The sequence below is a fragment of the Ammospiza nelsoni genome, chromosome 1 (genome assembly GCF_027579445.1).
Source record: "Ammospiza nelsoni isolate bAmmNel1 chromosome 1, bAmmNel1.pri, whole genome shotgun sequence".
Lineage (NCBI taxonomy): Eukaryota > Metazoa > Chordata > Aves > Passeriformes > Passerellidae > Ammospiza > Ammospiza nelsoni.
Genome location: NC_080633.1, coordinates 129991887 through 130019326, shown reverse-complemented (window position 1 = coordinate 130019326; position 27440 = coordinate 129991887). Strand labels below are relative to the sequence as shown.

Below are 27440 nucleotides of genomic sequence, written 5' to 3'. Positions count from 1 at the left end.
GTTTATCTCACAGAGACCCGGCAGCAGTCCTCATGCCACATATCCATAGATCCTTCCAAAGGAGGTGAGGACGTGGACATGCTAGGATCCCTAGCAGGGACTTCTGGCATGAGAGAGGCTGACTAATGAGAATGTTTTGCCTGTGGCTAATGAAAGATTTACCAGTTACCTGAAGGCCAATATTTCAGATCCTTTCAGTGACAGATGCTCTTACATAATCATAATCTCACCAATGGAGCTCTGTCTCTGACATTTGTTCCAGTTTCTTTTCTTGCTCTGTATGCCCCATATGACCCATTCTTACTACAGCAATAACCTCTTGCACTCTCTGTGTCATGCCTTATAAAAATAAAGGTCTTGTATTTTAAATGTCTCTCTCCTCCTGCTTGTCAGGAGGACGAGACTTGCTCCACGATGCTGGCCAGCCATAACAGAGTGCTGTGTGTGGCCAGCAAGGGGTAACAAATCTGTATGGGCCAGGGGCTGAGGAGGTGTGCTGGCAGTGACATGGTCTGATGGAGTCCTGGCACAGCAGTTGTGGCTACCTCAAGCACAAAGTGGAAAGCTGTGGTGAAATAATGCACATCTCACCACTTAGATTTTTTTCTGTTCCTTACTCAGGGGAAAAAAAAAAGGTCTTTCTAAACAAGTTCTGTGTACGCTTCTCCACTCACTGCTTAGTTATGCACCTGGGAATCCAATAATGGGGTTGTCTTCTGGCCAAAGATCTGCATTAGTGCTCCTGAGAGGCTGCATGTGCTGCTCCTGGGCAGAGTACCAGGAGACAATCCTCACCTGCACAAGCTTGGGTGCTCTCACTGGCACAGAGCTTGGGTGTCCTCACCAACTTCTGCATGTGAAAAGGCTAAATACTGCATGAGATGGGTTAAATACTGCTGCTGAGAAGCTGTGTTTGTGAAGGAGGGTTGTAACAAATCTTTTATTTGACCCCCTAATGAGGTAAAATTAAATGGACTCTCTCAAGTGCCTTAGCAGGTCAAACAGAGCAGTAAGCCCTGACATAAACATAGGAGAGAAACAGGTGGCCTGCAAATTTATCATAGTTAATGCACTATAAGCACGACAGAAAAGGGTAATTAGCACATTTGGAGCAGAGAGGGACACAGGTGGAGAAGGAGGTTGTCACTAACCTCTGTGGAACAGCCCCGCCTTCACTTTAAAGGAGGCAGATGGTGCATTAGAAGATCTGTATCATATCTGGTGACAAATAGATCTGGAATCCACTGGTTTTGAAGACTGTGGGGGCTTTGGCAAGGCCTGATCCCACCTGACACTTCTTGGTTCTTGGGACAATTGAACTCAGATGATGAACTGGGAAAGAAGGGGGGCTACTTGAAACCAAGTGACAGACGTCAGGAAAAAACTAATTTCCAGGTGTGACCTCATTCCAGCTCAGACAGAAATTCTTAAATGATCTCTTCATGTAGATGTCAGTCTGCAACACTCAATAGTGTATGCCAAAGGTAGGTTCTGCTCCTTCACAGCTTATAAACTCATGTAATAAAAATATATCATCTCCCTTACAAGTCTCTTTTCTGTTAAACCATCCTGATGACAGCACCTGTTTCACACTGGATGAGCACGAATGTCCATGCACCATGTGATCTCTAATTCCTGACTGATGACAATGAAATACAGCATGAAGAAAAGATAGAAGGCAGCCCTGAATGGGAACACTCATCTTGCAGACAAGCAGATTTTGCCATCATCTTAACAACTAGGAGGTGTAAGTCAGAGAATCACAGAATAAACTGAGTTGGAAGGGATCCACCAATGAAACTCCAGGCCCAGCTCAGCACCATTCCCAGGAGTCACACCATGTGCCCAAGAGCATTGTCCAAATGCTTCTTTAACTCTCTCAGCCTTGGTGCTGTGACCACTGCCCTGGGGAGCTGTTCCAGTGCCCAACCACCCTCTGGGTGAAAACCTTTTTCTAATAATCCAGCCTAAACCTCCCCTGATTAACTTCAGGCCATTCCCTCAGGGCCTGTCACAGGGACCACAGAACAGGGATGAGTGTCTGCCCCTCCTCTTCCCTTCATGAGGAAGTTGAAGTCTTCTCTTCTCCATGTTGAACACAACAAGTGATCTCATCTGCTCCTCATACAGCTTCCCCTCAAGGCCCTTCCCTGTCTCTGTTGCCATCATTTGGGTGCCCTCTAATGCCTTTACAACTTTCTTATTTTGTGGTGCCCAAAACTGCCCCTGCACTCGAGGTGAGGCTGCCCCAGCTCAGAGCAGAGCAGGACAATCCCCTCCCTTGCCCGGCTGGTGATGCTGTGCCTGGTGCCCCCCAGGACACTCTTGGCCCTCCTGGCTGCCAGGGCACTGCTGAACCCTGTTCAACTTTATGTTGTTCATCTATGAACACATGCAGGGGATTTATTTCCTTCTGCCCCAAGGCAGAACTCACCTGCCTAGTCCAAACATCTTCCAAAAACTTGGGGACAAACCTCTGCATGCCTTCTGCACCAGGCAGCATGTGGGGCATACACTGAACACAGAATGTGCTGTCCAGCTCCCCTTGCACAGTCACAAGCATGGACATCCCAGTTTTTTACACATTTCACCTAGAAGCTAGTTTTACTCTTTGTTAAAAAATTACCAGATCTTTTAAGCATAGCTTTGAAGTGGGTCCAAAGCAAACAAGAGTGCTCAGGGAAGATTAGACAGCTCAGGTTTATAATTAAAATATTCTTTCTTCAGAATATGTGTGAGATGTTCAAAGAAAGGAAAGGAGCCTCTGTATGTGAACTTTGAAAGCAGTCACAAACAAAAAAGCATTCTTCTGTTGATTTTTTTTCCTGCAGGAGTCTATCTCAGCAGATTATCACTCCTGCATCTATTGAATGGCCATTTGAGACATCAACTTTTACATCTGGGAACTCTGAATCTTTTATATATTCTGATCCCTTTCATTTACAAAGCTAGCTGATAGCAGAAGCATATTTAACTAAAATTTGACCAAAAATGTCTAGAATAGCATATTCACAGAAGAAACTACAGGTCCTTGATGAGATGATCTAGAAACACAGAGACACCACTGAAAGGGGCATTGTAATGACTAAGGAACATGGATGTGTCTTCTTCATTCTGAGAAAGACACATAGGACTGTTCAAAATGGAAAACTCTCCAGATACTTTTTGAGATAGTGATAGGACTCGAGCAAATGGGCAAAGTTACACTTTCAAGGACAGTAATGCATGTAAGCCCCTTGTACACTCAAGTTATCTGCAGGGAGAGTTGTGGTATGATGCTGAAAAGATTCCACTGATCTGCAGGACCATTTCTGCTTGAGGATAAAAGACTCTGGGGCGTGCAGTTGTTGAATTGTAAGTAAATGCCCCCTGGCTGAAGCCATCTTCCTTATTCACAAGAGACCTGTATTGTTGCCATCAGACAGCCTGAGCTGTCTAGGACAGGTACAAAGAAGTTGCACAGGTGTCCCTTGCATGGGGCAGTTGGGAATGGGAAAGCTTGGTGCTTAGGGGGTGCAGCATGGCAACACCTGACCTCCAATCCAGTTACAAGAAAGCAGTCTCCACTGATAAATGGCAAAGAAGAGCTGACTGACACTTTGGGAGGGGCCAGGGCTGGCTGATGCAACTCCAGGAGTATAAAAGACTGAGCATCCATTCTGAACACGAACTGGCCACGTGGTATGCACGAGGGGCAGTTCCCAGCACTGCATGCTGGGAAAAAAAGATTTTTTGTTGTATTCTTGTTAAGGTTCCATAAAGCTTTTTAAATTTCCAAAGTGAGCAGTTGCCTCTCACAGACCCCACTCTTGGATTTCTGCAACCAATTTCCAAGGGGTGTCACAAAAATGAAGCATATTAGAAAGCATATTGGAAACTGCACTAATATATATATGTTCCTTTTAGAAGAAAGAGATGCATACTAGAAGAGTTGAGAGAGAAAGCACAGATCACCCAAATTTCAACTTTTCCAACAACTTGAATTTGAAAATTCACCTTTATCTTTTAATGTAATATATGCATATGTACATGTATGAACTATATATATGACACATGTGAATATGTACAGCATTAACTAGAGGGACACACTTGCAAGAGGAGAAGACAAGACACCCCCTGGTTAGGTTACCATGCAGGCTAGCACAACCCAGAGTGGGGAGCAGGGTGCAGAGGTGGATGCCACACGGAATTGTGAGTGCCCTGAAGACAGAGACAAATGGGTCCTTCAGAGCTGGAGGATGGGACAGATCTGAGGTCAGCTGTCCCAGCTGCTCAGCACAGAAGCCCCTGCACCTCCACATGACCTTGGCACCGCAGCTCTGCTGAGCTGCTGCAGTGGGGGATGTGATCACTCATGCATGGAGCATGAAGCAGATGTTGTAAGCAAGGCACTTCTCTTCCACACTGCAAACTAAAAACATGCCTTAAGTAAGGGATTGCCTAAAAATGTGCTGTCCTCCTTATGGATGCTCTCCTGTCTCCTTTCCTGCTCAAGGGTGATTATGCCTCTGTGTAGGCACAAGGCTGTTTCTGTCCTGCACTGGCTCAGCCACACTAGGGAGCTGGATTACTTAGAGTAAGTCTGCAGCATTACGTTACTATTCTAGAAGGAATGAGTTCCTAAAGCCCAAAGATCAACCTTCTATTGCTGAACTCTCTGCAACCATGGAAATGACACCAACGAGTCTGAGAAACAAGTGAACGTGAAAAAGTGTCAGGAACTGAGAGTTTTGGGTAGTGCATGGTATACTGTAGGCACAACATGAGAGGGGTCATATTTAATTACAGACTCTGCACAGGCAAGAGCAGCTTTTACAGCAACACAAGAGATTGCAACTTAGCAAAATAACTGCATAACCAAAAATAAAGGCAAAAACATGACAGCCAAGCTTCACGTGGTCAGAGGAGAAGGGACTGTTGGGCAGTGGCTGAGAGGCATGTCCATTGTTGGCCAGCTCTCCCCTGCCTGCCCAGCAGCAGCTGTGTGTGGGCATTCTGGGAGCATCCCATAGCAGCAGGGATGCTGAGAAGCTGCTGGACACTGAATGCATTTCCTACCATTGGATTTTCTGCAGCCATTGACCCTGAACTAAACTCCCTCTTTTGGCATCTCTGCTTCTATGTGGGATTGCAGTCCCATTCTGGGTCTCCCTCCATAGTGTGAGCTCTGCTTTTGAGGGGGAGATAGCACTGTCTTTTGCTCCAGTTTGCAAAATCTTTAAATCAGTGTTCAACAGCATAATTGTTGATGAAATTATGATCCTCTTAACACACTAATAGCTTCAAGTTACTAGCAGTACTAGTTAGAGCAAACTCCACCACCAAGAGGGGCTATGCAAAAACAGCTGAAAAATGAGATCTCATAACACATTAGGAAGCTGATACCTAGGAGCTCTGATTCAAGAAAACTTAGGAGGGTGTTTAACAGCATTGGTCTAGAACACCTATCTGTAGAAGGGAACAGGAGAGCAGCCTGAAAATGGAGATATGAACTCACATCTTTCATTTCTTTAGTGCATTCACCTTCCCAACACTCAGTACATCAAGGAAGTCAGCTTTGGTGAAGAGTCCAGGCACAGAGCAACAAAACACAGAGCCAAATAAGTTTAGACACTGAAGGTAAGAGTGGGATGAGAAGTAGGGTTGCTCTATCCAAACATGCTCAAGCCAAACACCCCAAAGTCCCTGCTCAGCAGCCCTGGAAGGGGGCAGACATCAGAGGCTGCCTTTTTGTGACATTTCTCAGTATAAACCAAGTTACATACCAGTCTCAGTGTGATTCAGGACCTACCTCATACTTGATCTTTCTTATAATCAAGTTGTTCTTTTGGCCTGAGAAGAATCCAATGGGGAGGGGTGTGCACAGGAAAATGACAAAGCTTTCATCACATACTGGAGTCACCAACATCACAGACAAAATGCTAAACTTAGACAACCCTGAGTACAGGAAGCTTTAATGAACAAATCTTCTATTCTGTGACACAAGTGGTAATGTTGTCTAAGTAAAGAGGAACATACATGAACAATCCATGACACATCCAGGGGACCACGTTCCCCGCAGTCCTGTTGGCTGAGCAATCTCTTGAGCAATTATTGTCTCTATCCACAAACCAGGAATGCCACAATGTGGTGGAGAACAACTCTTGTGTTTTGATAAATCCCAGAGGACTGCACACACAGTGGGGATAGTGACAGTCACAATACCTGGGCAGTGGGGACTGTGAAGGACTCTGCTGGTGATGTACAAATACATGGCTCTGGCTTAACATTGCTTCTTTGGGTATAAACCAGAGTGTTCAAAGCACATTCTCAATCCTTTGGGGTTGTCAGTGACCAGGACAACAACAGGTGTACTTTCTACAGCATGGTTCTCACTTACCTCTGATTATTGCTAATAACAATCTAATACCCAGTCCTTAAGATGTCAGGAAACTGCTTTCCTCACCTCGACTTAAAAGTTGTAGACAAAGTGCATATTGGCATATATTAATTAACTTCTGCTATTTTTCTCTAGGAAAATGATAAACAATAAAAAAGGACTTATTTTTTTTACTGAAGACTTCTAAAATGTCAGCTATACCTAATGAATGGAATAAGAAGAATGTAATTAAACATCTGCTCTTTCACTCCTAGTAATGACTTCAAAACAATCAGAAAATTCTGAAGGTTGTGGCCATGGTAACAGACACCAGCTTAGGAAAAAGGAAATATCTGCAGTTATAATTGAACATTGAGATTGCTCATCTTCTCTGAGCTGGAAGTTTACAATCAAAGCTTTGATGTGTATGCTGGTTCCTCTAATACAATTTCATCCTATGCCATGTGGCACATTTATTGTGAGAAAATACCAAGTATAAAAATATGTATATGTAGTTCCAATGCTCCATTCACTCTTGTTTGAAGGAAGAAAAACTGTTCTTTTTTTGGCAAGTGGCTGGAGCAACTGCTGGTAAATACTTTTGTGGAAAATGACAATGCAGCATGATGGAAATGGGCCAGACTTCCCTAACACGCAGCTGTCTCCCTCCCTCACATCAGCAAAGTAATCTCTGCTTACATCAGAGTGATGTCCAGCAGCATTTCAGGAACATCCTGCAGAACTGAGCCTAGAGACCTCCTTGGCCTGGCTGAGAGAGAACTGACAGAACTGATTAGATCCCTCAAAAACCTGACCTTGTCACACCCTACTACCTGCCCTACTGCCTCTGGTGCCTCCCAAACTCTGTCCTGTCTGTGGCCACAGCCCATCCCACCCTGCACCCGACCAGGCACTGCAGCTCCTCAGACACAGGCAAGTGGAGGAGAACAAGGCCATTAGCCAAAGAAAGTCCAATAAAATAAGAATGACAGCAGAGACAGAGAAGACAAGCTGAGACAGAGGTGGAGGTGGGTAACATGGCTGTGCTGTGCACAGAGATGAAGAGCAGCTCCTGGAGCTCTGCACGATGACTGGAACTGCTTGCAGCAAGAGCCAGCAGTGGAGGAAAGGGTTTCCAGAGTGTTTTGCACACCTGTGTGACAACTGTTTCAAATGGGAACTTGTGAGCAATGTGCACATTGGCCAAAGAATCCAAGCAAAAAGCATTTGTCCATTTTAGTGTCTAATATCAACCTTGGTTCATAAAAAAACTGCAAACACTTCTCTTTGAAATGCAGATGGTAAAATATGATATGAAAATAAGCAGGCAAAGGAAGGCCTGGGGAGCTGGTGCTGCTGAGCCCTACTGAAACCACCAACTTGTATTTTCTGAAGGCTTCCTGTAAGCCTTGTCTGAGGTTCACATCTAGAACTGGGGTGAACCTCAGCTGCTGGCTGGAGGCCAGCTGTGAGGCTGGTGCAAGTAAATAGGTTGTTGCAGTCTTCTGTGCCGGCAATAATTATGGGCAGGGTATGAGTACCTGAAAATGTTACATTTTTTTGGTGTGACTTTCCTTTTGAACTGCACTTTAAGAACTCAAACAGCACAAAAAGTACCAATTTACTTGGATTTTGTTAATATAGAAGCCAAGAATATTTTTTTCCAGGAGTTTCCAAGTGAACACTGTCTCCTTATTGCAGATGATTTTAGCACACTGTTTGGAGCATCAAACATTTTGGCCTTCAAAAAGGAAGACAACACACCAGCAGAGGTATTCCTTTATGCCCTGATAAACAGCTTAAAATTATATTAAACTAGCACATATCAAGCACATTGCTGGAGCTGCAATGTAAATGCTGCCTTTTCAAACGTGAAGACAACCAATTTCTCAGACAAGCCTGGTGGAGCTTGGTAACTCTAGCATGGCCAAGAGAAATAAAGCTACTGCCACCAGCATTACATGGGCTTCATGCCTGTGGTTTCTAACAATACCATCCTAGCAGCCTGGCCAGAAGAAAATTTAATTCAGTCAAGTTCCAAGAGACTCTGGTCTCACTAGCAGTGCAAGGCAGCTCAATCGTGAATGGAAATCAATGACCTGTTAAGATATGGGGTTGGACTAGATGACCTTTAAGGGTCCTTCCCAACCTCAACTATTCACTGATTCTGACTTGTGATGCCTTGAGGGGCACCTGTCTACCTCTGCACAGCTGCTCCATGCACACGCAGCCACCTCGCTCCCTGGGGCTTGACCACGCTGTGGCAGAGCCATTCCCATCTCTGGGGCTGCAGAGATGGGCGACTTCAGCAGCTGCACTGCTGAGCTGTAAGCTGCCATCCAGCCTAAGATGCTCAGCTCTTGGGCTTTCCTCACTGGTGCAATGCCTGTCCCTCAGCTGCTGCCACAGGAGGCCTGTGGGTACTGAGCAATCTCCTGACACCATCAGACCTCGGGCAATGCCCAGTGCATTCAGCCCTCCCTGAGCCCAAAGCACGAACAAAGGCCTGAGATGCCTACCCAGCATCACTGTGCCACAGGTTGGAATCAGCATCTCATGTGCCACCAGTACTCAGAAGCCACTCCTGTTCCCAGATCAAAGGTGCAGTGGGCTGGCAGTGCTTGTGGCTCTCTGAAACTCCTTGGCAGAGCAGGGTGGTCAGGAGCTGCTGCACAAGAGGGGAGGAAGCAGACAAAGGGCCAGAGAGCATGCCCTGTTTTACTTGGAGGGCTTCTCAGAGCCTGCTCCACATGACCTTTCACGTGAGCTGCAGAGTGACAGCAGATGCTGGTAGCCAGAGGGAGGGAGATTTAGTGCTGCTCCATTTCCTTCCCTGGAAAATTTGGTTTTGTAGGAGGAGGTCAGAGACACAGAGCAGTAACCTGAGGGAGGGTGTTCTTGCCTGCTCTCCTGAAGGACTGGAAATTGAATGGAGTGGAGTGTGCCATGAAGCCTCGCTTCACTGGAGCTTTTATCTTTTAAAATTAGGTTAGGAAATTTATTGCTACAGTAGCTTAATCCCACAGTGCATTATCTGTACATATGATGGACTGGAATATGAACTAATTCTGTCAATAAAGTGACTGCCTTCATCTTGATCATCAGATACAAGGAATTCAGCCTTCCTTTTGAGATGCTAAGCAGCTGCAGACTGGCAGACTCCCCTGCCTATGCTTCTGGTTTGGATGCTTCCCACATTCAAGCCTGTCAGCAAGAGATGATGCCGTGGGAAGGGAGAAAAGGGGGGAGGAATTTGGTTCCAGAGACCTGGCTGCACACTGTGACTCTGCACTGGCCTGTGGGGTGGCACAGGGGTGCAGCCCCCAGGGACTTCTGTGAGTGATACCATGAGCTCTGCACATGCTGGGGACCCAGCTGTCCAGCTGTGCTCAGCTTCAGTCTGTGCCCTGTACTGAGAGGAGAGGCAGAGACCAGCCTGTCTGTGTTCCCTCTGAAGGCTCAGAGCAGCAGGGAGCTTCCCTGGCAGAGGGGATTCACCACTGGGCACTCACAGCCCCAGTCCTGCCTGAACAGAGCAAGGGAGCTGGGCTGGCTCAGAGAGTGTGTGCAGGGACACACTGAGGGCTCTGAATCTAGAATCAACCTTTTACTGGGCTGGGCTGGCTCAGAGAACATGTGCAGGGGTGCTCTGAATCTAGAATCAACCTTTTACAAGATACATCCTCCAACAATGGCTCAGGAGGGGATTGTTTTAATGTCAAACTCTCCACATTACTTACCGACAGAAAACTCCAGATTCAGAAATCTAAATTTCACTGTCTCTATACAAGCTAGAGAAATCCAGTCAATACCATCTCTAAATGGAATCTAGAGAGTGAGTGAGCAAATTCCAAGTTTATGGTTGGCAGAAACAGAAATATGGGAGTCTAGTTTCACAGAATTGCTTGAGCAGACCACAGTCTCAGTTTGCTCAACATGGAGTGTCAGATTGAGTTATATAATTCCTTCTGGATGTGAAGTTCCTTGATTTTAACAAAAATAGCTGGAAAATGAAACCTCATGACAAAATAGACTTTTCTACCTGATTGCTCAGCTGACAAATCCTCAAATCAATTATTCTTTGAGCAGTCTCCAGGACAATTGGTCCACCAAACAAGTAAGATGAAGTCTGGAATGTTACAGGAGCATCTGCGCTTTGGCTTTACGACATCTCAGATGTAGGCACGAGGCAAAGGCTTTTCAGCCAGCCCACAGTATGAAAAGGTGAAAGCTTATTGCTCAGATCAGAGAATGCTCTAATGTTCATACAAAATAGTTAAATTATAAGCAGGGAACAAACTTAACTGGACTGACTTGCTATTTCTGCAGGGCCTTTCTTCTTCTTTTTCCTCTTCTTTTTAAAGGAACTAGTTCTCATTCAGTTCATTCAGTTCTCATTTATATAATATGTTCAGAAGTAGCTGATAACATTGAGAGAGATACAAAACCTGAACTACTCATGGGAAGGAGGACAAGGACTAATTTCCTGTCATCAAAAGGGCAGCTAAATATTCTGTAATTTCTCCTCTCTTGGTCTATTGAGCCCAAAAGAGAAGTAGCTGTGTTATTTGAATTGTGAGATGCCACCACCAACTCCTCCAGAAGTCTCTAAGCCCTTTGGCACAAAGAAGAAGACAGTCAGATGTCTGTCAGACTTCACAGGGAGATGTGTGGGGAGAAGTCTCACAGGTTACATCTCTTAATTGAAGAACAAGCAGGAATGTTTTACAACTACAAGATATTTATAATCTCACACATTTTGAATGTAAAGGGTACAAATATCATTTTTGCTCTTCCTCTGCAGGCCAAGATATGAGGGACACTTGCCAGAACACAAAAGAATTTTCACCCCATTCCAAGCTCCCATTAAAAAAAAAAGTGTACTAAGTCTGAAAAATAAGTGTAGTCATTTGAATCACGAATTTGGCTTTGTAACCCGCTGGGAGACTGAAGCAGAGCAAAACACATCTGCTAACACCCCAACTTGAGCACCACAGTTGGCAAGTGCTGCTGAAGAGAGATCTCAGACTGAAACTGTAGAAATGTTAGAGGTTAAAACTGAAGTTTCTTGGCAGGACTGACCTTATATGGAAGCTCTGTAGGAAGTCTGCCTGTGCTGGCTTTCCAACCAGTACAAAAGCATTCATTTCTAACAGATACATGGATGTATACAGAAAGGCTGATTCGAATCCACTTGGGTAAAATCAAAGCAAATGTCTCCTCTGGGGATGTGCTGGACAGAGTAAGGCAGATGTTTCCTCTTTCAGGATCATGAATTGAAATCATAAGAGAAATCTCAGGTGGAAGGTGGTTGCAGTAGGGTTCTTCCAAGCTGAATCTTGGGATGGTTGTACATTTTAATTAATAGCCAGGATGCATAATCTCAAAGCAGTGATGACACCAAGGTGACAGGCACCATCAGGTGGACACCAGGCCACCCCACAAGAAGAATGGGACAATCTTAGCACTGGAATAGAGCAAAGGGATGAAATTCCTTATTGCAAAATGCAGCATGTGAAGGACAAGTGACAAGAACTGATGTTCTTAACTAGAAATGATGGAGCAGGAGGAAGAGCTGAAGGACTTATATAGTCACAAGATAACAGGAAAGCACCAATATGATGTGTCCTGCAGGACACAAGTGATGCTTTCTAATGAGCCTGCTGAGACCAAGCTGTTGAGTTCAGGGAGGGTGAAATACCAATGCTCTTAATGAGCAGGTTTTGGAAATATGAGGGCTCACCTGGATTACTGTAGCACATGGCCAGGAAAACACGCTGAGGAAAAGGGATTTTGGCCTGCAGTGGCTGCAGAGCAGGGCTATTAAGCCAAATAAGGGAATGGAAAGCCTGTGCTCTCAGAGGAGACCAGAGGCACTTGGATGTTTAGCCTTGCTAAAGAAAGGCCAAGAGGGGATATGGTTGAAGTCTATAAATACATCAGAGGGGGTAAACACCAGGGAAGGAGAAAAGCTGTTTAAACTGAAGGACAATGCTGGCAAAAGAACAAATGGGTATAAACTAGCCATAATAAATTTTGGCTGGGAATGAGAAGCAAATCTCAAACCACTAGAGCAGCAAAGTCTGTGGAACAGCCTTCTTCAAAGATCACAAGACAAAGAGCCAAAGCCATGGGAAAATGCAATTTTAAAACTCCACAAATAGGGTCTATATGACATGGATACCTGCAGTGGACTGGGGGAGTCAGTCTGTCCTGACTTCTGGAAGGAAAACAGCATCCAAAAAACCAAGCATGCAGTTTTTCTGGCACAGAAGATCACCATGAGGAGAGCCAAAGGCAGTGATGTTAAGTAAACAAGTTTGTGATATCTTTATCTTCCTCTGCACTACGCAATCACCCCCCACCACTCGTCAGCGATGGGGAGTGGCAGGAATGTGAGGGGAGGTTTGGGCAAGCAGAGGCACAAGTGCCAGGATGCAACAGACAGGTCAGGAAAGCTGGCCAGCTCTGTCACTTCAGGCATCAGACAGCACTGAGAGCAGCAATACATTATTGCAAAAAATTTAAATGAAATTAAGATTTACAAGTAACCTCAATAAAAGTCACAGCTGGTTGGGCTTAACCTCCGAGTCAAGAGGATTAGCAGGCTGTAGTCCAAATCATGAAATAGTAAGTTTTATATTTTCTTCAAAAGTGAATTACAGACGTGCCTGGTTTCTATTCAGTATTGAGTAATTCAAGCTTTCTACAAAATTTCACCTCTTTATTGTCATCCTTTTGTCTCCTCTAAGGAACACAATAATTTATTAATACTGTTCTTTTCTTCTGAAGAGTTCTGATGACTTCACTGAAATTACTGGGTGACAGCTGCACTACAGTGTTGATTGAACAGAGGCACAGGAAGAGGGGAGAAAGGATTTTTTCATCTGTATGACTTTTTTATCAGTTGGTCATGTGCTCCTGGGCTAGCTGGGGTCAGTTTTCCAGATTCCTGGGTTGGCAGAGACTCACAGGAGGATGGCACAGAACAGACTCTCATCAGGCATTTCTTGACCCTAGCTGGACTCAGAGGCACCTAAACCTCCTGGCAGCCATCCTTCTGCCTCAGGGCATGCCCAGCACTGTCTCAGTTGTGACACTGGGAAGGCACCATGTTGCCTCATGCCCCCTCCCAAGCCACACCATGACAGATATGGAGGAATTCCTCTGCTTATCAGACCTTCACTCAGTTTTCAAACGTCCACCTAACAGGAAGAACACAGGCAGCAGGGAGCTCTTGTTCTAGGACACCACCTTGGACTGAACTCTTCCTTCTTCTCCTCTGAAAATTGTTTGCTTGGTGTTTGAAATAGTACTAAAGTACAAAACAGTGAATGGCACCAGGCACTTCCCCCTGCACAACAAAAACCAGCCATGAATGTGTCTGCAAGCACAGAGGGCCACCAGAGTTCTCTGCCATCCGCTGAGCTTCCAGAGGGCAGCACCCGGTGCAGTGAAACTGGCTGGAGATGACATGGGGAGATCAGCAGCTCATCATCTGAACCCTCTGCCTGCATTATGGCTGTGTCATGAATTTCCCCAGGGCAAGAAAAAATAGCTGAGAACAGATACCACAAAGCCTAACAAACCCACCTGATGTCATTGTCTCTTGGGGGCTCTGTAATGCAGTTCACTGCTGTTCCCGGGAGAACTACCAAACCTAATTACTGGTCATGACTGCATTTGATGAAGAAGGTGCATGTTGCTGATAGTTGCCTAGTGGGAACATAGAGTAGATCTTTCTTTTGTCCATTTATAATTAAAGCAATCTTCTTTGTATATTAGATTCAGTAGTTTATAATGAAATGCAATAAAGATTCCTTGAGGAAATCTCTTACTTTTCTTAATATGTTTATCCAGTTTAATGGAGTTTCTAATTGATTGGAGGAGGAGCAGTTTCAGAAATAGTGTGCTTAAACAGACATGACAAACCATGCAATCAATAATCTGGGGTTTTTCAAGGCTAATGCCTGAATAACAAGCATGTCCCACAACGGTGCCACTTTCATTCATGCCAGACACCTGAGAAGCAGCAATCATAAACCTCTGCAACGGCTGGGAGAAAAACCTGTCATTCTATCATCTGTGCAGACAAATTGAGCACTCTGTGAAATCTTTATCAAAATTACCCACCAGCAGAATTAGGTAACCAACTCCAAAGAGCAAGGAACAGGGAGTTATGTCCAGTTGAGCAGCGGCAATTTGGACAACACTGATTCTTCAGTGGCAAGGTTGGAGAAAAATACAAAATATGGTAAGGAACAAGAAAAGCAAACACTGATGAAACACATGAATGGTTGAATAGACTTTTATTATCAGATGAAACAACAGTGCCTTAAAATAGGATCCCATTTGAGTTAAAAAATGAACAAAGTCACGGAACTGCAGATTAGAGCCAGGTGCTTAGTGGAACTAGAAATTTAAGAACATTTTTGCTTTTATCTGATGATTCTTGGGAGAAACACTTGTGTTCATATTTCTGAAAGAAATATTTCCTGTTGTTGAGCTTTCCTTTGAAAGACATATTTCTATTTTACTACTGAGAGCAGTTGCAGAGCTATAAATGCACAGCAGGCCACGCAAGACAGATCTTTAATCATACTTCTCCTTCTGTGAGTTCACTGGGAGCCAATTGCTCAAGCCTAATAAGGATTAAAACATATTCAATGACTCTGAAAAACTGTCTTAATGCTAATCTTCCCAAATCCCCTGTATTATTTGGAGCAATACAAGCACAGCAACTCCTGTTTGCAAGTGAAAAGGGAAAACTTCACACTTTCACACAGTCACACCCAAGTCCTGCTTTACTAAACCCCACTGTTCAAAAGTTTTCAGCCAGTATCCTCATGCTTTGCAGGACTTTGATGTAAATCTGCAGATAATATCAGAGTTCCATATGATGGCTTCTATGTAGCACTAAGTGATCTGCCACCAGACATGAAATTCAGGGAAAGTGGAAGACACTCCATGTCTAACAGAGGAAGTAATTAATATAATCAAACCTACCTGAAAAGCTGCAGGCAAAGAGATAGGCAAATGTTCCCCTGGCTCTCTCAAACTCTTCTGACATTATATTCCAAGGTCAAAAACATAAAGGCTGAATTCAACAAAACAGAAGTACTGGGAGAAAACTGCATTCAGAAGCGTCCTTTGCTTTTGACCTCTTTCAGCCCTGAAGTTTTATGAGGACAGCACCTGGACATCACTTTTTTCTTTGCAGAGAGAAATGTGAAATTCCTGACAGTGCTGTGTGGCAAAGGCAGTGCTGTACATGGGGCTGGGCAGTCCCCAGGGAGCTGGAGAGTGCATTGTGCAGTGCACAGTGCTCACTTCAGGCAAAAGAGGATTTGGGAAACAGATTTTAGGCATGAGACAGCATTAGAAAAGTGGAACTTGTTGGTCTCTTGCTGAGAAGGCTAATACAGATAATAACAATTTACTTATTCTGGAGGAATGGTAGAACAGTAGTGGATATTGACCTATGCATTTTTCATATCTTAAAAATAAATGGATTGTAAACTAGAAAATAATTAAAACTGAGCCTCACAGGGGAAAGAGTATATACTGAGAAACAACATGAAATCAGCATCAAACCCACACTCTGCAAAGAGTCAGGTCAGCAGCGTACACGATAATGTTCCTCTGTACAAACAGAGGAGTAAAGAGCCTGGTTCTCTTTGGACCAAAGACTTTTCTTTATCCTTTCTTCCAGCCATGTTCCTCATTCCCTCCACTTTGGTCCTATTAGAACCCCACTGATGTTTTTGACAGACTGGAGTTGCCAGCCTTTTTGTCATGCTCCAATGGGCTGATTTCCTGGCTGGCGCAAGAGCCTGCAGCTCGTGAGCTCTACCTAGACCTGGGCTTCAGAACAAACACTTTTCTATTTTTAAGGCTCTTTTTCTCCCCCACCAAGGATTCTCACCCAGTTATGCACGATGACATTGACCACATCACCTGTGACTATGGAGCAAAGGCATGAGGGTGCGTTCCCCACCTTGGGGCCAGCTGGCACAGAAGTTCCCTTGTCTGTGCTATTGAACTCTGCACCCTCCTGAAAAGTGACTCTGTGCCATTTGCCCCCTGGAACAGGCCAGTGGACAGGCTGGGAACACAGGAACTAACTGGGAGCTGGACTGGGATAGGGACTGCTCTGCAGAGAGAGATTTTGGCTTCTGAGCTCTGGCGCTGGCGTTGCCCCCTATTTCATTTATTATGGACACAGCCAGTGGCCATAGTACAGACACAATATCTCAGGAAGCTGGATAGCCTGACATCTACCTGAATGTTAGTGTCAAAACATGAAATATCAAGGCTTGGGGAAGTAAATGCTTACCTAGGGTGGGATATTAGGAGGGGATTATGAACTAGACCCAAGGTTCAAATCATTTGGGACATGCTCTGCAAGCGGCCTTGGGCTCAGTGATGAATTTGCTGGGGCTCTGAAGGGGTCTCAGGGTATGTGCACACCAAGGAGCTGGACTGGATGCCAAGGAGGGCCAAATGTCCCCATGGAGCTCAGCCCTTCTACCTCCAAATGCCAGCCTTGGTTGGCTTGACCCTTGCAGCCCAAATGCCAGTCTGTGGGCTCAGCCCCCACCTGCACTAAGCCCACCTGTTGCTGGGGTTATTGCAGACTCCAGACCACAGGGAGGGCTGTGGTATGGCCAGTTCAGCTCCTCAGCACCCCACACTTGGACAGCTGCACCTGTTCAGAGGCATCTGACTCATCTGGCTCCGGCCACCTCTGGGTGTGACGCCTGCAGCAGGGCTCAGGGGATACCCACAAGGAGGCACATGCTGCCTGTTCTGGTCAGTTCTGTGAGCATGCAGCAGTGAAGCAGCTCCTCCTCATCCTCCCATGAGGGCCACAGGAGAGCTGGCTGATCTCCAGGGAAGGCAGTGAGAATGGGATGCTCCTCTCTCTGCTCCTGCTCAGGGCTTGGGCAGCCAGCCAGCCACAGTGAAGGTGCACAGCTGAGATGTGGTGACAGGAACTCACTGCCACGAGCATTTAATTTTTAATTCCTCTCAGGGCTTCTTTGCTCCCATCCCTCCCTGCAGCCCTAGGGGAAGGCTGCTGGCACCTGTTTCTGGAGCTCACCTTGTTTGTGCTTGGCTGCATGCCTCACTGTGAGGGGCAAGGGGGCCCTGGTGGTGCTGTCAGGGAGCCCCTCCAGAGCAGCTGCTTTCCTGGGCCAGCAGTCAAGGGTGGGACACACAAGGTGCTTTGAGGGCTGGAATTGCCTCCCAGGTCAGTGGGACCTGCCTGCATCACTAGTCCTTGGGGTTATTTTTCCAAAAGCATCCTTTCCTTCTTCAAAGGAGCATCCACCAGCAAGAGATGCTTCTTTTCAAGCTGGGCTATAAAAACAGTGGACAGCATGAGCACGCTGCCCAATGCTTGCCCCTGGGAAGCAAGGACTGTCAGGGGGGAATTACTGGGCTTGCCAGGGAGGAACTAAAATTGCCTGAATACCGAAATATGCCTCACTGCAGACACAGGGGCATGCAGCTGTCCCACTTGGCCTGAAGATCCCCTCTTCTCCCCACTCAAGTAATTCTTCTGTTTAAAAATGTTATTTTGGGAAAGAAATGAATAATAGGAATAGCACTGTAAAAGCATGGGGAATTCAGCAAACAAAAGAAAAGCTGCTATTTTTGACAATGTCTCAAATTAGCAATTGTGGCCTGTTTTAACTCCTTCTCTCCCAGCTGCCTCCCCAACACCCCGTTTGGGGTGCCATCTGCCAGCCTGGTGGGAGTGGCATGCAGGAAGGGTGTGCCTTACTCAGCAACACCACAGCCTACTAATAACTGGCACATGGTGAACTAATAGTGAAATACTCTTCAATTTCTAATCAGATTCCTTGAATTGAGGCAGGGGTTTCTGCAAAGGTCCCAGTGTCTAACAAAAAGAATGAAAATCAGGCAAGCAGTCACCCTGCTAGTGATTCTGTCACCTTCTGCCATCTCTGAAAGAATTGTATTTTTCTAATTGAGGCATCACAAACATGATGTGTCCACCGTGAGTGGAGGGGTCTGACTCTGCACAGCAGCAGAGAACCCTGCCCCAGGCTCTCAGCAAAAACACCATCACTGCAAGACAAGAAACTGAATCTGCCAAGGCTGCAGATCCAGTTAAGCAGTGTAAACTCATCTTTAACAAATTCACCAAGACCCCCATGGAGCAGATGTGGAGCATGTTATACTGCTGTTTCATCAGCTCTCACTTTTTCTTGCCACTGGTGTGGCCAAATCAGCCAGGTCTCCTTGCAGCCCTGGTCAGGGCTGGCACAGCTCTCCTGCCTGCAGCACCCTGTGCCAAGGGAAGGCACAGGTGACATCTGGACCTCTACTGCAGATGGCCCTGCAGTTCCTCCTGACAGAAGCAGCCCTTCTGGGCTAAAACCTAGCAGAAGAGAGGCAAAATAGGAAACAAATGTGGGGGAACCACTGCCCTGATGATACTGGAGGAAGAACTACCAAAGTCTGAGCTCATGTTTTCAGTTCCTAAAGCAATATTATTCTGCCCAAGTGCTGCTGTGCATGTTGGCCAGGATTCCCATGGATGCCATGGAGGCAGCAGTGGGCACAGGGGTGCTCTCTCACAGGCAATCTCATTTCTGAATTGTCAGAAAGAATTCTCTTTGTTTCATAAAGACGACTCCAAACACTGCTCCCTGGATTTTCCTTTCCAAGAGCAGTATGAGAAAATAAATATCTATTTTTTGTTCAGAAAGAGTTCCTCTTTGTATTCCCTCTGACCTTCCCAAGTCCCAACACTTCTGCCTTTCACTGAGTTCTACTTTTCAGCTTCTACCTTAGTGGTGACAAAGGGGACTTCCTTAGCAGGATTCACTCAGCTCCTTCATCAGGCCCTGTCAGGAGAGGCAAAGCAAAACACAAGTGGTCTTTCTGCAGAAGTTCCCACTACCCAGTAACTCAGAGACCAGAGAGTCCCCACAGACATCAGAGCTGTAAGTGGTTTAATATCATGTGCCATCAAACATTACATGCCTTGCAGTTCACATTGGGGATTTTGATTAAGGAAACCCTTGAATGTGGCAAGGAAGAACTGTGAATTCTGATAATGTCCTCAATTTTTAGCAGTAAAGTAATTGAAAGTGAAGGGTGAAGTGAAGTAGTTGAACGTGAAAGCTGTGTACTGTGTCAAACCAGCAATAATATTCAAGTGAGAGGAGAACATGGTTAGACTGAAAGATGAATCCTTGGCCAGCCATAATTTTGCACACTTCTCAACCACATCAGCCTGTGAAATAAAAACACAGGCCACCCTTCTGGTGGGACTGTTTCAGCAGGGTCAGAACGACTTTACATGAAAAGCCTCATACATGATAAACAGTGATGAATAGGATGCTTGACAGACAGGTCCAGAGGACAACAGACAGTGCTTCTGTTGCGATATAATTGCTCTAATTGGACCTGGGCTTGTGAAGATGGTAAAGCTAAAAAGGACTCTGCAATCTTGCTGCCATTCTGCACAAAAGAATACTGTTGAGATAGGAAGCACAGAGCAGTTGTGGAAATAATCAACAGCTTTGTGCTCACGTCCCCCTGGCATCTTGGATTTGCGAGCACAACGTGAGCAGAATATTTCTTTAGAATTTCTCAGGCTGAATTGCTTAATGAAATCTCTTTAAGTGTTATTCAGCTGAAGTTACACACTTCATATGTGGATCCACTGTGGTTTTGCAGTCCTGAGGAGACGCAGAAAGATTGTGTGAGGCATGATCAGGAAACCTTGCTGCTCTAGGAGTGAGGGAATTTGCTAAGGAAAGAAGCCAATTTTGACCTCCTTCAGCTTTAATTTGTCTTCTCTTGGGTGATAGCCTGTAAACCACCACCTGATCTGCTTGTCTAATAAAACCTCTCTACAAGTAATGTTGGATGTCTCCAAAATCTGATCTCTTCTATTTATAAAAGTAGAACAAGCGTGAAATTATTGCTCTCAAGTAGCAGGCACTGCACAGGGGGTGAGTGTGCAGTGTTCCTCCAGCCCTACTTTGAACCCAGTGCCCAGAAGAGAGAGCAGCCCTGTTAGCCACAGCTACCTCACATGGCAGCTAAACAACATCACTGCAGCACTGCTAACACAGGCAGAGTATTTCACTCTCCTGACTCCTTCAGACAGCTCCATTTCATGGAGCAAAAAGTCTTGTGTGGCCTCTTCTGCAGATGCCAGAGCTCCCTGCATGGGCAGATGCAGCAGTGCAAGAACATCAGCCTGCCCTGGACACATCCTGCCAGCACACACTCAGTCAGCCCTGCCAAGGGCTCTCCTTCCCCCTCATCCCATCCCTCCTGGTCCACTATGCCCCTGTGGCTGGACAGCCTGGCTCTGGCCTGCTCCCAAAGCCCATTTTCTTGACAATGAAATTCAGCACACAGCTAAGAGGCTTTGTGACACACGTGGCAGGTATAAACCTGTCTCAAAGCCTTTCAGCTCCCATGTGCAGACACAGTCAGTTGAAATGCTGCCTCCTGCTCCTTTGCAGTTCCTAAGTAAATGTGCAAAAATGCAGCTGTGATGTTCAGGGACTGCTCATGTCCCACCTGTAAACCAGCACTTGCACTTCAAGCAAGGCCACTTGTCCCTAAAGAGCCAACCTGGCTTACTGCACCCTCTTTTACAGAAATGGCCATCTGCAGTGACACCCTGGAGCTCCTGTCCTATGCTCATATTGCAAATACCAGACACAGGGGGCAGGATGTGCATCACCCAAAATGTGAGTGATGGGACAGACACCTTCCCCAGCACCCGGGCAAAGTGACAGGGCTGGGTGCAGGAAGGTGGCCCTGGGCAGCCATGGGAAATGGTCTTAATCCTCAGCTTCTGTCTCCTCCCACTGCCATCCCTGCTTTGTGCACCACAGGCATGGTTTCACATAAGGACCTGACCAATGTCCCAACAAGGTGGTGAGAAAAAAATTGGCCATGGAGATGTTCTCCTAAAAAGTGCATGTCTCAAACAAAAGCACATGGGATTTGTCAAATGAAGCCCAGATAAAAAACACAAGACATGTTTGTTTCCAGGCAGTATGTCTAAGAAAAGCCATAGATTATCACAAGAATAAAAAACACAAGGATTGACATCAGTGGGCTTTATACAGCTAAAACTTTGCACAACACTGTGAACACATACTGCAAAAAAGAGTGAACTACAAAAGAAGATAAACAGAGCTAAACCAAGACCCACCCTCAGCTGTCTCCTGTGAAAGGAGGCGTGGCTGGGAATTTCAGGTGCTGGGCAAATTGAAACCAGCATTTCAGACCAAACTACAAGCTTCTTGGTTTTTCTGCATGTAAATCAGATCCTTACATTGTCTCAGTGTCATTTTGTGGCTGAAAGCAATTCAGCAGCTATCAGCACAGCCAGTCTGAAATTCAGCAGAACGGGATCTGAGCCCTTCAGCTCGTAATGATTAGATGATTCTGTGGAAATGAATCTTATGAAAAAATGAAGTTAAGCAGAGAACTGACAGTATGTGAAGACCACAGAAGGGAGAGGAACTTTACAACTCAGCCTTCACATTTTCCACCTATAGGATTTCAACATTTTCTAAAGTTGTAGTAAGGGCAGCTTCTTCACAGTGCTCCCTCTGGGAAATATCACATTCAGCAATTCCTGAATTACAGTTTCTAATTATATTTTCATACTGTAATGCTGTCTGAAATGCAAATTTGATGACAGAATAATTCAATCCATATAAAATAATTACAAAATTACTGTTTCTCAACCCTCAACTCATACTCCCTGCTATTTAAGAAGATAAATTTAACAGCTGAAAAAGTACAGCCAAAACATAGTCTATTTTTTAAACTGTTATCTGACTATAGCTGGCTGTACAGATTTTGGCTCACCATAGAAGATTACTTCTAAAATATGACTACCAAAAACATTCCAGAGTTAGGATTTTTGTTGCTTTAGCTTGGAACCAACAGCCAGGTCAGCTTTTATTTTGCATTCAGAGTATCCTACGTATGGCATCTGTATTTAATTGGAAAAACAACTGCTGGTTAAAATGCCAAATCTCTACTGCAGATCAGCTATCATTTAAACCAGTTGTTCCTAATGTTGATGCAGACATTAAATTAGCACAATGTAATGATTTTTAGCAGAGTGGGAACCAACTTCTGCAATAAGTAATTTAAGATCCTGAAACTCCATACTGAAGCATCAGTTCCCACTGACAACTGCCACCCTCTACAGAGGATTTTATTCCCCCCCATGAATATTGCCTTAGCAGTAGCTAGGACCTTTACAAAGACAGCAGAAATCGCATTCTGTTTGAAAAAATTCAAGGAGTAGTGCTCTGCACTGCAAGGGGCTTTTAGGTTTTATTATGATTCTGGCCTAAATTTAGATTGTCATTGCCCATCAACTCACCCAGATCAAGGTAGAGCACACTGAGTGCGTTATTATTATGAGGCTAGAGGCATCAACAGCTCACATCTGGTTTTGATTTCCCTGCTGTATGCAGTTGTGTGAGAAGTGACTTGAGGAGATCTCAGATGTGACTTTAGCCAAGCTCTTTCCTAAGGTGCAGTGCTCCAGTTCCTTGGGAATTGCTGCTCTGCTCTCCCTTTGCCATGGACAAGGAGTCTGGAGGAAGAGATCGTCCCTCCCTCGAGGGTGTGCAAAGGGGGTGACATTTGCAAATGACATGAAGGCTGATGGGAAGTTGGAGGGTCAGTCTAGACTCCCTAAAAGGAGGTGGAGTGTTGCCAAGCCCATGTGCATCTCACATTTTTTCTCTTTATGTCAGAGGATTTCAAGCCCAGGGAAGCTGGCAGTGTCAGCTGTGGCATCGGGCAGAAGGGGAAGGATGCAGCCCCCTTCCCCTCTCGGTGGTGGGAAGGAGCCTACAGGCTGTTTGCTCTTTTCTCCTGCTGGGTGCAAGCATGGCAGCTCAGAGAGGGAGGGATGCTTAGCATGATCTTCCCTGGCAGCTTCACACACTGCCAAGGTAACCCCGAGAGCTTGTCCAAAGGGTTTGCTACAGAGCTGACCAGTGACAACAAGAGCATGAAATCATCAAGCAGAGGCACATAGCCCCAGGATGACTCTCACACACCATTCCCTTCTCTCCTGAGCAGGGATCTGTGTCACCTCCAGCTGCAGACTCCGGCACTGCCTGTGAGCTGCCTGCCCACAGCTCATTCCCATCTCGGGGGCAAAATGGGTAGAGCCTGGTGATGGGATGCCAAAACCCCCCAAAGACTCATTAAGAGGGGACAGAGCTGTCACTCTGCCAGGCAGGACACATTCAACCTCAGTTGGCACTTACCTGCTTCCCCTATGACATTGCCTCTCAGACCTCTTGCAACAGCACATACAGGACCCTCCTGCTAAAATGTGAAGCAGTTTACCATCCTTCACTCTAAGGTCAAGTTAGAGCTTTTCAACACTACCTCAGTATCACTAAAGAAAAGTATCCCTATTCCATATTTTTAAGACATTTCTAATGAATAGCTCTTGAGCAAAAGTTGCATCAATTATTTTTCTCCTTACAGGTGGTTTCAAGGCATCAAATGCTACAGAACACTGTATTCAAGCCTAAATGAATGAACACGAGCCTCAGCCCACACTGAGCCTCATCACTCAAGTTCAGTCTGGGAGGTGACAGCAGCTACACATGGAGTCAAATCCTGCAGATGTGAGGGTGAATGACTTCTCTTGAATGGCAGGTGCCACTCAGCTCAAATCTGTCCCCACACTCAACACCTTGGTCCCTCTGCAGACTTACCCCAGCAGTATAAGCTGATAAACAAGCAGACCTCAGAGGGTGGTGGGCTGTATAAACCACCTCCCTGTCCTCCCCTGCTAGCCCATCACTGCACTCTGGGAGCTCACATGCAGAGGGAGGAGGATGAATGCCCTGGGCTGGCACACATCTCCCCACAGCAGCTCAGCCCCGGGCTGGCACACAGCTCCCCACAGCAGCTCAGCCCCGGGCTGGCACACAGCCCCCCACAGCAGCTCAGCCCCGGGCTGGCACACAGCCCCCCACAGCAGCTCAGCCCCGGGCTGGCACACATCTCCCCACAGCAGCTCAGCCCAGGCAGGTCACTGGGCAGGGACACCCAGGGCCTGCTCACTGCCCGTGGCAAGGCTGCACATAGGGTGCCAGGCTCCTGCAAACCTGGGTAAAACTCACCTGTGAGGAGCCAGGAGAGATTCCCCATGCACTGGTGCAGTGGCATCAGGTGAAGAATTTAATAAAGACCATTTGAAATATTTCACCCCCCCCCAACAATAATGTCTTAGGGCATCAGTAGAATTGGAAAAGACTGATGAGATAACACCAAATGAAATGGTTTAGACATTTCAGATGTTTCAGCATTTATACTTGTTCTCTGCTAAGAATGCCAAATGCAGTGAAATCCAGAGCACTAAGCCATAACTTCCTTAGAGAAGTGCCTTCAGTTTTAATATCTGTCTTGGCTCTCTTTCTGAAAGAATTACTTATGCTGCATTTGATAACATGAGAATAATTGTTATAGATTTTTTTTTAATCTTTTACTGCTCTGTGTTTTAAATTGTCTGGTAGCTCCACACTGTTTTAGACCAGCAGCTGCTTTAGAGAATCATTACCATTATCGATAAACCCTTTGAACTTTGGGAGGAAGGGAATAGGAGTGTATAATTAGAGAAGATAAGAAAGATCTAACATACTTTTCCAGGAAACAATGCACATGATGCTTCAGCTGTAATCTGTTCTTAAAACAAATCTATATGTTCCCACACAAACAAACTCAGCCTGTGGCACTAAACTTCAGGAGCTCTGGGATATCCTTCCCCACAACAGCCACCTCGGAGTAAGTGCAATACAGAAACAGACACAAACTCCCTCTTGTTTGTACAAAAAGACCCAAATAGCATTTCGTTTTTCAGTCACTGTGGTGATTGAAAAATCATGCTGCTCATGCTGCAGTTCTTTTTTTAGCTATTCTAACTGATCTCAATGTACAACAGAAAAAAAAAAAAAAAAAAAGAGAGAGAGAGAGAATAAACAAGCCCTGTGTGTGTGTGTGTGTGCTTGTGAGAAAATGGGTAAAAGCCTGTGTTGCAGCAACGCCGCTCTCTCGGCGTATTTCAGACAATTTTTCAGGAAGGTTTTGATTCTCTCCTCTGTAAGACCATGCAGGCAGGAGTGCCCCGGGAGAGGGCAGAGAGCCCGGGCAGCGCGCAGGGACCCCGCGCGAACAAAGATGATTTCAATGCTGAACTCTGAGAGTTGGATTTTAAGCTGTTCCTGGCTGCAGTGACTGCTGGCTTCCCCCTCACTGGACACACTGGGTACAAACCCGCCTGAACCGGGCAGAATTAAAAAACAACAAATTCCAGCAGAGGTATAAAAAACACAGTGCCTAAACACCATTTCTTTTAACTCCCGAATGCATTAGTCTAGGATTACTCGCGTTCATTTATATTCCTAAAGTGTCAAACGAGAGCGATAGCATTTTATTCTCCTTTCATGGATCATTAATCTATATTTAACTCCGTTTTGCCCTCTACACACAGAATTAGTAACTGGAAGCCGCTTTGCATTTATCTGATAGCGCTGGATTTGTTCATCAAGGCAAACTTCCAGCCAAAACAAACAAGTGAAAAAAAAATATCAGTCACTGATACAAGCTTCTTTCTATTCTATTTTTTTTTTAAAGGAAAATAAACCAAACCTGATGAGAACACAAAGCAAACGGTTACCTCACGCTGCAGAAATGCAAGTTTTCAGCAGTCCATGCTCCGGCAGCCCCCGGGATTCAGCAGCGGCGGCGGCGGCGGCGGTGGCGGGGATGGCTGCAGCATCCAGCGGGCTCTGTCTCTCCCGGTCTGCCGGCGCGGCCGGGGCCGCAGGCTCAGCCCCCCTGACGTCAGGCGCCCGTCACACGGCCCGGCCCGGCCCGGCCCGGCCCGGGGAGCCGCCGTTGTCCTGGCAACGCCAGCCCTGCTCCGCAATGATTTCCACGGGTCATCCGTCACGCTGCGCGCACGCCGCGGCAGCGCGGGCGCCCGGACAAGGCAAACACCGCGGGCTCGCTGGGGCTGCCCGCGCCGGCTGCTCCCTTAACCCTGTCCCTGTGGGAAACGCGCTCCTCCTCTTCCTCCCGCACCCCCAGACTCCCGCAGGAAAACACACATTATACACCTTGTATGATGGGGCACAAAAGCTGCGCTGCCAGGGAGCCGGGGCACCTCAGTGACACGCTGGCTAGCTAAAATTAGGGTCTTTCTAAGTGACACACAGCTGAAGTTTTATTCATAGCCACAGTGACACATGCTTGGTCACCCACACTGTGCCCAGATTCGGGCGAGGCAGCAGCGGTCCTGCTGGAGCGGTGAGGGCATCAGCCGTGCGGGGCTGGCCCCAGAGCTGCCTGGCCTCAGTAGCTGGTCCCTCTGCTAGCCTGCATGTGATGCTTCTCCAGCTGCTCCCAAAAAACATCATGGGAAAGAGACAAAGCAGTGCATGCCTCCATCTGATTCTGACTCACCTGTGCAGCCTTCTCCTGCAGGAAGAGACACAACACCAGTGTCTCAAATTTCCTTGTAACTCTAGCTAAAATCCACTCCTTCCTCCTAATTTCCTTTTTTCCTCTCTCTCTCTCTCCACCTTACCAGAGCCCCATCACACAGGCACATGCCAGGAGAAGGACACAGAAGATGCTGGAGAAGGAAAAGACTTTCACCTGTGGGAAGCAGGGAGGAAAGACAAAATGTCAGCAACAAGAAAATGCTTCTGAGCTCATCAGGTCTACATGAGTGGATAGTGAGGTGGAAAGAAAACTGATCAGCAGATCTCAGAAGGTTGTGGTCAGTGACACAAGGTCCAGTTGGAGGCCTGTAGCTCATGGTGTTCCCCAAGGCTCAATACTGTGTCCAGTATCATCCAACTGATCCATCAATAACTGGGACAAGGGGCAGGTGCCTCCTCAGCAAGTTCACAGATGGCACAAAGCTGGGAGAAGCAGCCAATACCCCACAGAGCTGTGCAGCCCTTCAGAAGGACCTGGGCAGGCTGGAGAGATGGGCAGAGAACCATCTGAAACTCTA

The 27440-nt window shown here is 46.2% G+C and overlaps 1 protein-coding gene across 1 annotated transcript in view; it reads right to left on the bottom strand.

Moving 5' to 3' along the window:
* NCALD (neurocalcin delta) overlaps nucleotides 1-26229 on the bottom strand; it is a 58106-nt gene extending 31877 nt beyond the window's left edge. Inside the window, exon 1 of the mRNA XM_059478687.1 lies at nucleotides 26094-26229. The gene's annotated coding sequence lies outside the window, so the exon portion shown is untranslated. The remainder of the gene's footprint in view (nucleotides 1-26093) is intronic.
* Between the last annotated feature and the right edge of the window lie 1211 nt (nucleotides 26230-27440).